The sequence below is a fragment of the Podarcis vaucheri genome, assembly GCF_965113315.1.
Source record: "Podarcis vaucheri genome assembly, chromosome: 4".
In the NCBI taxonomy this organism is placed as follows: domain Eukaryota; kingdom Metazoa; phylum Chordata; class Lepidosauria; order Squamata; family Lacertidae; genus Podarcis; species Podarcis vaucheri.
The window spans coordinates 5,220,785-5,233,022 of record NC_138762.1 but is presented as its reverse complement, the minus strand read 5'-3'; positions in this window follow the sequence as shown (position 1 = coordinate 5,233,022).

Below are 12,238 nucleotides of genomic sequence, written 5' to 3'. Positions count from 1 at the left end.
GAGTTGGTTGTTGTCTTCTATTTCCATAGTGAATTGTATTTTGGGGTGTAGGCTGTTAAGATGTGTGAGGGAGCTATCTAGTTTTTCTTTCCCGTGTGGCCAAATTACAAAGGTGTCGTCAACATATCTGAGCCAAAGTTTGGGTTTGTGTTCTGACTTGTCTAAAGCATTGGTTTCAAAGTGTTCCATGTACAAATTTGCGATGACCGGTGAGAGGGGTGATCCCATAGGTGCTCCTTCTATCTGTTTGTATCTTTGTCCATTGTGGATGAAGTACGTGTTGGTTAGGCAGTGGTTGGTCAGGTCCAGGATGTATTTGGGGGGGGGTTGTATTTGTTTTGAATGGCTGTCAAGGCTTCATTAATGGGCACTTGAGTGAAGAGAGATACAACATCGAAGCTCACAAGTAGGTCATCGGGATGTAGGTATTGTTTCTTTATTGTTTCTATGAACTGGAAGGAGTTAGTAACGTGTGAAGCGATGGATTCTGCATAGGGCTGAAGTTGCTTAGCGAGAAATTTAGCGAGATTTTGTAGAGGTGAGCCTATGGAGCTGACTATTGGTCTGAGTGGTGTTCCTTCTTTGTGTATCTTGGGGAGACCGTAGAGTTTGGGGCATCTGGATGATTTTTCTCTGGGGATGATTCTTAGCTGGATTTCTTCACTGATAGGAGAGGCTTTTATTTTGGATTTGGTGGTTTTTTCCAGATAGGTGGTGGGATCTGTTTTTATAGGTTGGTAGGTAGGGTCTTGGAGTAGATTTGATAGTTTTGCTTGGTAGTCCGATGTGTTCATCACAACAGTGGCGTTGCCTTTGTCTGCTGGGAGAATGATTATGTTGTTGTCTTTCCTCAGGTTGGTGAGTGCTTTCTGTTCTTCTTTGTGTAAATTGCTTCTGGGTGGTTTGCTGGAGCAGAGGATGTTGGTGACTTCAAGTCTGATTTTATTGGCTTCATCTGGGTCGATTTTGGTCAGGCTAGCTTCGACTCCGCATATGATGTTTTCCGTGGGGATGCGTCTCGGGGCGACTGCAAAGTTGAAACCTTTGGAGAGTACTTTGGTTTCAGTTGGGGTGAGGATCCTGTCTGATATGTTATGTACTGTTTGTTTCATGGGTTGTTGTGGAGGGTGGCTGGGCTTCTGGCGTTTCTCTAGTTTGTAGAGTTTGTTGGTGTGTCTGTCTGTCTTATGTGAGGTCTCAGTTTCAGCTCTCCACAACAACCCATGAAACAAACAGTACATAAAGACAACAACATAATCATTCTCCCAGCAGACAAAGGCAACGCCACTGTTGTGATGAACACATCGGACTACCAAGCAAAACTATCAAATCTACTCCAAGACCCTACCTACCAACCTATAAAAACAGATCCCACCACCTATCTGGAAAAAACCACCAAATCCAAAATAAAAGCCTCTCCTATCAGTGAAGAAATCCAGCTAAGTATCATCCCCAGAGAAAAATCATCCAGATGCCCCAAACTCTACGGTCTCCCCAAGATACACAAAGAAGGAACACCACTCAGACCAATAGTCAGCTCCATAGGCTCACCTCTACAAAATCTCGCTAAATTTCTCGCTAAGCAACTTCAGCCCTATGCAGAATCCATCGCTTCACACGTTACTAACTCCTTCCAGTTCATAGAAACAATAAAGAAACAATACCTACATCCCGATGACCTACTTGTGAGCTTCGATGTTGTATCTCTCTTCACTCAAGTGCCCATTAATGAAGCCTTGACAGCCATTCAAAACAAATACAACCCCCCCAAATACATCCTGGACCTGACCAACCACTGCCTAACCAACACGTACTTCATCCACAATGGACAAAGATACAAACAGATAGAAGGAGCACCTATGGGATCACCCCTCTCACCGGTCATCGCAAATTTGTACATGGAACACTTTGAAACCAATGCTTTAGACAAGTCAGAACACAAACCCAAACTTTGGCTCAGATATGTTGACGACACCTTTGTAATTTGGCCACACGGGAAAGAAAAACTAGATAGCTTCCTCACACATCTCAACAGCCTACACCCCAAAATACAATTCACTATGGAAATAGAAGACAACAACCAACTCCCCTTTCTTGACGTCCTAATCTACAAAAAACCTGATGGCTCCCTAGGACACACTATCTACCGGAAAAAAACACACACCAACCGCTACTTACATGCACAATCACACCACCACCCTGCACAAATAAACTCCGTAGCCAAGACTCTCATCTCCAGAACCAAACGCCTGGCTGACAAAGACCACTTGACAACTGAGTTACAGAATCTCTCAAATGTGTTAATCGCCAATGGATACCAGAAAAACAGGGTTACGAAGCTAATCCAAAAAGAAACACCCCCCAAAAACCAAGACACAGAAGAAAACAATGGCATGGCCCTCCTTCCTTATATCAAGGGCACTACAGACAAAATCAGCAAAATCCTCCATAAACACAATATCAAAACAGCCTTCTGCACCAACCAAAAAATAGCCAATATCCTCAGAAACCCAAAAGACAAAATCCAGCTGGAAAACCAAGGGGTCTATGAAATACCCTGCAAAGTCTGCCCAGCCACGTACATTGGACAAACAAACAGACGAATAAATGCACGTATCGCAGAACACAAGAATGCCGTCAAAAAAGAAGAAAAAACTTCCTCTCTTTTCCAACACATGAAAGAAACAGGACACGAAATTAATTTTGCAGATTCCAAATTGCTCTTTAACATGGAACATCACCACAAGAGAATAATCATGGAAGCCATCGAGATAGAGAAACACCCTCACAACATGAACAAGCGTGACGACACGTCCCGCCTGCCAGACATCTGGAAATTAGCCCTCCCCACAAAAACCGACACCAGAACCAGAGGCACACAGAACGCCGTCACCAATCAACCACACCAGACCCAAACCCAGACCCTCTCCACAGACATATTACAGACTCCATCCAGTAGCCAAACTATAGTGGCACCTCCGGATGCTGCACCCCCCTGCAATCCCTACACAGATCTGGCTGGCACAAGGCACAAAACCACAGCTCGCCCCTATACACGAAGCCAAGCCAGAGCACAACTAAATGCAGCACAGCCATCTTCTCAGAAAAACTCTTCACAAGCTCAAGAGGTCAAGACACGAAAGCTTTAGCAACTAATCTACACTTAATGACCCACCCAGTGGTATTCAGAATATCACTCATGAAATCACCCAAGATATCCCTCAAGTAATTAAGGAACAAAAGAAGAAAAGGCACACTAATCTAGGAACTTCCTCTCTGCCCAGAACGTTGGAGGCTATACACCACACCCCTCAACAGTATTTATAGGAACTCAAACACCAGACTCTGCTCTGTTCCAGTAACAAGAAGCCGAAAGCACCAGCCTGAAGATGACGAGTGAGACCTCGTCGAAACGTCGCACAGACACCCCGACTCTTACACGGGAAGACACCCGAAGACACCAAAACCTGCATATATATATATATATATATATTATAATAATTTTTATTATTTTACAACACAAATATACAATTTTGTCCAATTTTTAACAAACAAATTCTCTCTTTTTGGACTTCCTTCAGCTTCTCTGACAATCATCCATCTGTACCTCTTAATTACGCATTCCTTCTCCTTTAGTATTGTCTTTAGTCTTCCCTCCGACATCTATTGTTTTTGACAATACCTCTTAAATTTCACAATGCTTCTTTAAATCCCACTAACGTTGTTTGCACATCGCATATATTTTTCAGATATTCTACCAATTTCCCCCAGTCTTTGATGAACTTTTGGTCTTTAAGATATCTGATTTTCCCAGTTAGCTTGTCCAATTCTGCATAGTCCGTCAGTTTCGATCTCCAATCTTCTATCGTCGGTATTTCCTCTTGTTTCCATTTCTGGGCCAGTAGAATCCTTGCAGCTGTAACAGCATATTGAAAGAGTTTGCAGTCTTTTCTTCTTATCTCATTTCCTGTAATCCCTAAAAGAAAAGCTTCTGGTTTCTTTACAAATGTATACTTTAACATCTTTTTCAACTCGTTATTTATCATCTCCCAGAAACTTTTAACTTTCTAACAATCCCACCACATATGGTAAAACGTTCCTTCTTTTTCTTTACATTTCCAACACTTATTAGACATCTTAAACATTTTTGCCAATTTTACTGGTGTTATATACCATCTATAGAACATTTTCATCACATTTTCCTTTAACGCCGTACATGCAGTGAATTTTAAGTTTTCTTTCCATAATTTTTCCCAATCCTCAATTTGTATATTATGACCAAAATCCCTGGCCCATTGTGCCTACAGCTGCTCTTAGCAGCAACCTTATCTATACACACGATCTCTCTCTAACACTCAGTCTCTCTCTCTCCGATACTGACTGACACTTTGATGTTAGGCTGGAGCGGAATAAGTAGAGAGCAGAAACCGCCCCTCCTCTCTGGAGAATCAGCAGAGAACATCAGCAGATTCTTGGATATGGGAGGGGTGAAATCTCATCCTAATCCCTCTCGTCCCTTCGTGGTGGAGACCGACGCCTCCAGTACGGCTCTCGGTGCCGTCTTGTCCCAGCAGCACGGACCTGATGCGCTGCTGTTACTCTGCGCCTACTATTCCTGCCAGCTTCTTCTGGCGGAGATTGCGGGGCTGGCAACGGGGCGAAGCGATCTTCTCCCCGCTGCCCCTTGCTTCGAAAGAGGTCCGGGGACAGCGGGGAAGACGCGCTGCGTTTCCCTGCTGTCCCCGGAGCTTGCGGGGCAAGCTTCGTTTTGCGAAGCAAGCCCATAGGGAAATTTGTCTTGCGAAGCAACTCGAAAACGAAAAAACCTTTTGTCTTGCGAGTTTTTCGTCTCGCGAGGCGTTCGTCTTGCGGGGCACCACTGTATGATGTTTCTGGGGGTGATCTTGGACTCCAGGGCAGGCAATTAAAAATGTCTCTATTAAGGGCTTGCATGCATGACTCAGGGTACTCCTCCTCTCTCCTGCGTGTGGGGGAGCACCCTGTTGTAACAGTTAATAAAGAACAGGCTTACTAGCTGCTTTGCTTCTTAATATTCTCTGGTTGGTCTGTTATTTTCTCCTACCGATAGAGAACGTACAAAAGGACTGTATATGGGCTCTTGGGTACCCCATAAGGAAAAGGGTACTCTTTTACTTAGCTCACCTGCAATCATGTGTGGTGAGTTAGCAATTCACTCCTCCCGTTGCTGGATATGTGGCTAGTATGTCACATGCCCGTTTACTTTCCTAGGCTTGGGAAGTGTAAGAACAGAAGTTAGTCTTATCTCTTCTGCTCTGCTGTGCTTTTGCACTGTTCTTTGTCTCCCTGTCTGTTGCTGAAGAAGAGAGAGGGTGCCATTATGATCCGTTTGGTGTCGTGTGCAAATGTGTTGAGCATCCCCTCATTTCCTTCATCCAAGTCACTTATAAAGACGTTGAACAACAACGGGCCCAGGACAGAACCCTGCAGCACCCCTCTGGTCACTTTTCCCCAGGATGAGGAGGACCCATGAAGGAGTCCTCTTTGGGTTTGGTCCATCAAATCCACCTAACAGTTACCTCATTCAGTCTCATTTTACCAGCATCCTCACATAAATATCACAGAGGACTTTGTCAAAAGCCTTACTGAAATCAAAATACACAATTTCCACAGCAGTCCACTGATCAACAAAGTTTATAACTCCATCCAAAAAAAGAAAAGAAAGGGAGAGATTTCTCTGGCTTGGCTTGTTTTTGAGAAAGCCATGCTTTCATCTTGTATGTATATATTGTAAAATCTTCAGATAAATTTTAAAAAGGATAAATGAGGATATAGAGAAGCTGGAACATGTGCAAAGGGAGGCGATTTATGTATTTAATTTGTAAACCGCCCAACCCAGTGGTGCTGACTTGAATAAAATATTGGTGAGGGGCCAGGTAAGGGCCACCTCGCACTATCCATCACATGATGCATGCACACCATTTGAATGGCAAGGTCTATAATGGCAGCGACTTTTAAAAAAAGTAATATTTTGAGCCCGTAGCTCAATTTCCCAGCAGCTCCCCTTGCCCCGGAGAACACTTCTAGCATTCCATCTCCTCTACCTGTGGCATTGTTCAGCAGTGGGGATAGTGACCTCTTCACACCAGATGTCCATTTGGTATGGCCCTTTCCAAGTTTGTCTTTGACTTCCAGTCGGCGCCATCGATCAATGGCGGATTTCCCTCCGAGCTCCGGAGGGAGTCTGCTCTGCGAGTTCGGGTCTGACCGCTACGGCGAAGCGGGGACCCATAAAAATCACAAGCGCGGAAGCCTGTGAACAAGGAGACTCGGCGGGCACCTTCGCACCCCCCCAAAATCGCAAAGGAGCCTTTTAAAGGCTCCGGAGCGGCTGCGGGTGTGTGGCGCGGTGCTGAGAGTCGTTACCCAGCCCGTGGAGCGAAGCTGCGTCGCCATGGTCAGAGAGCGCCGATTCCTTCCTGAAATTTGAATTGGAAACTAACTACCCGTGAGTAGGACTTAAAGATTTACTGGGATTTACAATTAATTTAAAGACAATTTGACCGGAAACGGGAAAGGCATAAAATAAGGAAGTCTGCCTTCCCAGACTGCAGAAAGTCTAAAGCAAAGAAAGTACAAAGCTGTAACTGGAGAAAGACTATTTGGGAACTAAGCAATCTTGACATCGGAATTGAAACCCCCCTCTTGCAGGCAGGAGCAGAGGGGGAGGAAGGTGGATTTTTGATACCTGCATGAAAAGGAGTTACTGAAAAATTTTTACCCGCTGTTTCAAAGCCCTGGGAACGGACTGCCTAAATAAGAAAGCCGGATAGAGAACTGTCACTTTGTTAAGATTCTTTGAAAGTTACTTAATTACTGGACTGCTGGGTTTTTGAAAGATACTTAATTACTAGACTGTTAAGCTCCTGAAATACATTTGGGAACTGTTATAATAGACTCTCTTGGAGACATTGGGGACTTCATTAAAAGAGACATTTTGTTGTTAAAGTTCTGGAGATCTCTCCCCCTAGAGGACTCTGTTGAAATAGTTGCAAAGTGGATTACAATAACTAAGTCATCGGAATTTTCCAGTTAAAAACAATTTACAGACGTGGGAATGACCTTGACTGGGACATGAGTGGTACGGCAGAAGAGACAACTACTAGATCCGGCAGACAATACAAGATCAAAACTTTACAACAGCGAAGGGCTTCCGTTTCAGGCACAGTAACAGCTGCAACTGGGCAGACAAAAACAACAATTATGTCAACAGATCCTGTGGCAGAAGCCCTTTGTAAAATAAATGCGTCTTTGGAATTCTTGACAAAGCAAGGTATGGGATCTAGTAAGCAATTGGCAGAGGTCTCAGCCAAACTTGATTTGAATACTAAAACTATAAATGAATTGGGGAAGAAGGTGAATTCTAACACAGAAACTATTGAAAAATTATTAGGAGAATCAGCCACTATTCGAAAGATTGCAGAAGAAGCTAAGGGTACTGCAGATGCTACTCAGGAAAAGATATCACCAGTCATTAAAAAGTTAGAAGACCATGAACTGGCTTTGTCCATGCTTGAGTTGCAAAGGAAAGAAAGGAATTTGATTTTTTTAAAAATAAAATTTTTATTGGGTTTTCACATTTTATATTGACATCACAAACACACAAAGACAAAGACAAACATGTATAATTTCAAATCCTTACTTTCTTAACCACATTCTCTGACTTCCCCACACCACCCCTTCATACATCCTAATTCCAATAGTTGGCTCAGCAAGTTCTTACTTTCATCTTCACAATATTATTATATTCATTTTTTTAACTTAGTTCTTCTTAATTACCCAATTTTAACTTATACATCAATTATAATCTTTACATCCTTTTCTAAGGTCGACCTAAGTTCCCTTCCACAAATTTCCCAATTGTAAATATTAGTTACCAAACACACTAAACTTAAAAATCATAAAGTTATCCTCCTTTTGGATTCAGAAGCGCTCCCTCCCCTCTTTCCCGGTTTCGATCCCCCAAAACAAAAAAAAATCCACAGTATCAGTTCTTAGCCTGGATTTCTCACATCCGAGGCCTTCAAATCTCCATCAGTCCCTCTCCGTCGGTTTTGTTGATAGTCCTTTATGTTGGTCGTCGGGACTCGAAGGAGCTCTATCCCAGTAAGATCAAAGTTTCTTCCAACCAGCCCTCCATATTCCAAAACGGAGCCCCAATCATATTTCTTGCTTCTTTTAAGTCCAAATGTTCCAAATGTCCCAAAGGCTTCCCCTTTCATCTTGGACAAATTTGCAATCCATAATTCTTCCGATCCCCCCATAAGGGGATCACTCCCTACTTCATTCTCAATTTCAATCCAAATTTTATAATCCACAATTTCCTTGTTTTCTTTATATTCCACAATTGTAGGGTTCTGGTTGGCCCTTTCCACCAGCAATATTTCCGCTCCTCCTTCTCTCTCCTCTAATTCTGAAAAGTTCTCTTCTGATTCAGCTGCAGAGTTGTTTTTTATCAAGTCCTTAACACAGTCAACAGGATTATTTACTTTAACATTCAAGGTCGCAAGTTTTGTAGCAATAGCTGTGCTCTGGTCTTGTAACATTCCCACGAGAGAGAACATTTTTTCTAACTCGGCTTGTAATTTTCCATCTGCAGCCATTGTAATGTCTCAGAATCCCCCCTAGAGGGATTCTGGCTACTTAGTAGTCCTTCTCCAACAGTCAGCAACTTTATTTATTTATTTCTTCTTTGTTTCCAACAACCTGAAATCAAATGTAACTCATCTAGTCCACAAAGATAGTAAATAACAAATTTTTCTAGCTTTAAAAGCTCCTTTGACAGCTCCTTTGACAGCTGTCAAACTCCTTATGTCTCTTCAGCAGGCTCACTCACGGATTGCTCCCGGATCCGGGGGGGGGGGTTCACATCAACTTCTAAGATTCAGTTCTCATCCTCCAGCACAAAACTTCTAATGCCAATCGTGAAATTAATAATTCTTGTCTCACAAAGAGAGAGATGGTCTCTCCACCTTAGTTATCCAATTCTTGCTTTAAATATCTGCAGGGAGGGGGGAGCGGACTTCCTTTTAGCACTCCCCCGATCGTTCCAAATTCAAGGAAAAAGAGATTTTTTTAATCCAAATTCCGTACTACTCACAGGTGGGTCGGGGGGGTGAAAATGGTGCCCGCTGAGTCACCAAGTCCACAGGCTTCAGCGCCTGTGGTTTCTGAGGGTCCCCGTGTCGCCGCCGCGGCAGGACCCGTCCTCAGTAGAGCCGATTCCCTCCGGAGCTCGGAGGGAATCCGCCATTGACCGATCGCGCTAACCCAGAAGTCCGGAAAGAAAGGAATTTGAGACTAAGAGCGGTGCCGGAAAGTGAGGAAGATAACTTAGTGGACTTCCTTACTAAATAATTTTTGGACTTTTGGCAACAGGAGCTAAAGAAGGAAGAAATTAAGATAGTGACTGCTTTTAGATTGGGCGGAAGACAAGGCAGAAAGAAACCAAGGGACTGTCTGATAACTTTAAGATCCAAAGAAGAAATAGATAAAATACTGAATCTGCATTTTCAAAGAACTTTGGAAATTGAAAATTCTTTTGTGGAGATCTTCAAGGACACACCAAAGCACATTTTGGATGCAAGAACTTATTACAAAGACCTGGTTGACCTACTAAGAAAGAACGGAATACCCTTCAGGTGGGAGTTTCCCCAGGGCCTATCTTTTAAATATAAAGGGAGGAAAATAAGAATAAAATCAGTGAGTGACAAGGACCAATTTCTACGAGACAATGGAGAAGATCTTCTGAAAGAAGTGGTTGAAGTGGAACCAACCCCAACAGTAAAGGGAATAACAGACATTATCAATTTATCATTTGGACTGAAATCACAGACGGATGACGAACAACTACTCGGGGCAACAGGAGGGGAAAGTAAATAATGGCAGGATGGCTCTGCAACTTCTAAGCTGGAATTGTAATGGTCTGAACCTTCCCCGAAAAAGGAGAAATGTTTTTCATATATTGAAAAAAGAGCAATTGGACTTGATTTGTTTACAAGAAACACATGTGACAAGGTTGCATAGGAAACTACTCATCAATAAAAGATTAGGTCAGGAATTTATTTCATCTGACAAAGTTAAGAAAAGAGGAGTGGTGATCTATGCAAAAGAAAAATTATCTCCGGAATTGATGTTCAAAGATGAACAAGGAAGATTTTTGGCAATTGAAATTCAAGTTCAAGGAGAAAAAGTTTTGATATTAGGAATTTATGCACCAAATAAAGGGAAGTCGGAATTTTTTAAGAAGTTGCATGAGATTTTACTGGACTATCTGGATTACAATTTAATCATGATGGGAGACATGAATGGAGTAGTTTCCACAAATATGGACAAAGCACAAAGACAGGTAGTTTCCAAAGATGGGAGACTACCAAAGACTTTCTTTGAAATGACTGAAAACATGGACTTGATTGATATCTGGAGAACAAAGAACCCTCTTGAGAGAGAGGGAACTTTCTTTTCTGAAGCTATGATGACATGGACTAGAATTGACCAAATATGGGTTACTAGTGGGATGGCTCCAAAGATAAAGAAAGTGGAAATCTGCCCAAAAACCTGCTCCAACCACAATGCCGTAAGGATGGAGATGAAGCTAACAACAGCTGGCTCCTTCAGATGGAGGATGAATGACACCCTATTTAGAGATGAAGAGGTTTACAAAAAGGCCAAAAAAAACTTTGAGAGACTATTTCGAAATAAATTTAAAAACGGACGTGGAAAAAAGAGTAATTTGGGATGCAAGTAAAGCTGTTATGCGAGGATTTTTAATACAACAAAATTCAATAAAGAAGAGAAACCTAAATGAGAAGAAGGATAAGATTTTGGAAAAGATAAAAGAAGGAGAAAAGAAATTGAGATCTAAACCAAAGTCCCAAGAGATTTTGAGAGAAATTAAGGTATATCAGACGCAATATATGGAATTGATGAATCAAGAAATAGAATGGAAGATTAAACAAATGAGACAAAGGACATTTGAATCTGCAGATAAATGTGGCAAACTTCTGGCTTGGCAATTGAAGAAAAGACAAAAATTAAATACGGTTACAAGCCTAGAGGTTGAAGGAAAGAACATTTATAAGCCAAATGAGATTAGAAACTGCTTCCAGAGTTACTTCAAAAAATTATACTCACAAGGGCTGGAAAATGAAGGGGACATAGAAGAGTTTCTTAATAAATATGGATTACAAAAAATCTCGCAGCAAAATAAAATAGATATGAATCAGAAAATAACTGAACAAGAGATAGAAGGAGCCATTCAAAATATGCAACTGGGCAAATCTCCAGGACCAGATGGGTTGACTTCCAGATACTATAAAGCTTTGAAGGAGTGGTTGTTACAACCTTTGAAGGAAGTCTGTAATGAAATTTTAGAGGAGAAAAAGGCGCCAGAATCGTGGAAAGAAGCTTACATCACACTCATACCGAAAACAGAGACTGAAAAGACCCAACTTAAGAACTACCGCCCTATATCATTATTAAATGTGGATTACAAAAATTTTGCTGACATAGAATCATAGAATCATAGAGTTGGAAGAGACCACAAGGGCCATCGAGTCCAACCCCCTGCCAAGCAGGAAACACCATCAGAGCACTTATAGAAAAAAGGGGACTACAGCTGTAAAAGATTAAGCAAAAGAAAAGAACAAGGGAAAATTAAATAAAATCAAGGGGGAGGATTTGCTGAAACAAATTTGGAAATTGGGATGCAGAAAGGGGAGGTACGGGGAAGTCAGTGATGTAAGGTTTAAGAAAAAAGGATTTGAAATTATACATGTTTGTTTTTGTGTTTGTTTGTTTGTATTGTGCGTTGTTTGTGTTTATAAAAATTGTGAAAAACCAATAAAAATTTAATAAAAAAGAGGTAGAAGCCAGAATTCTGTGGGTACTCTAGGTGGTGCAGAAAGCTGGTTTTGGACTACACCTCCCATCATCCCTAGCTAGCAGGACCAATGGGGAGGGATGATGGAAACTGAAGTCCCGAGAGCTGCAGGGGACCCAAGTTTAGGAAAGCCTACTTTAAAGCAACTTTTGCGTTGGGACCTGTCCACATTTGTATTTTCTTGTATTTTGTTTTCCTCATGACCTTTGTGCTATTTTTAAAAGGTCTTAAAAGGGCAAATTGAAAGCGAAATTGTATGGCAAGTAGCGGAAGAATAAAAGGTTGCATTTGAAAAAAACACAAAGAAAACCTAGGGCG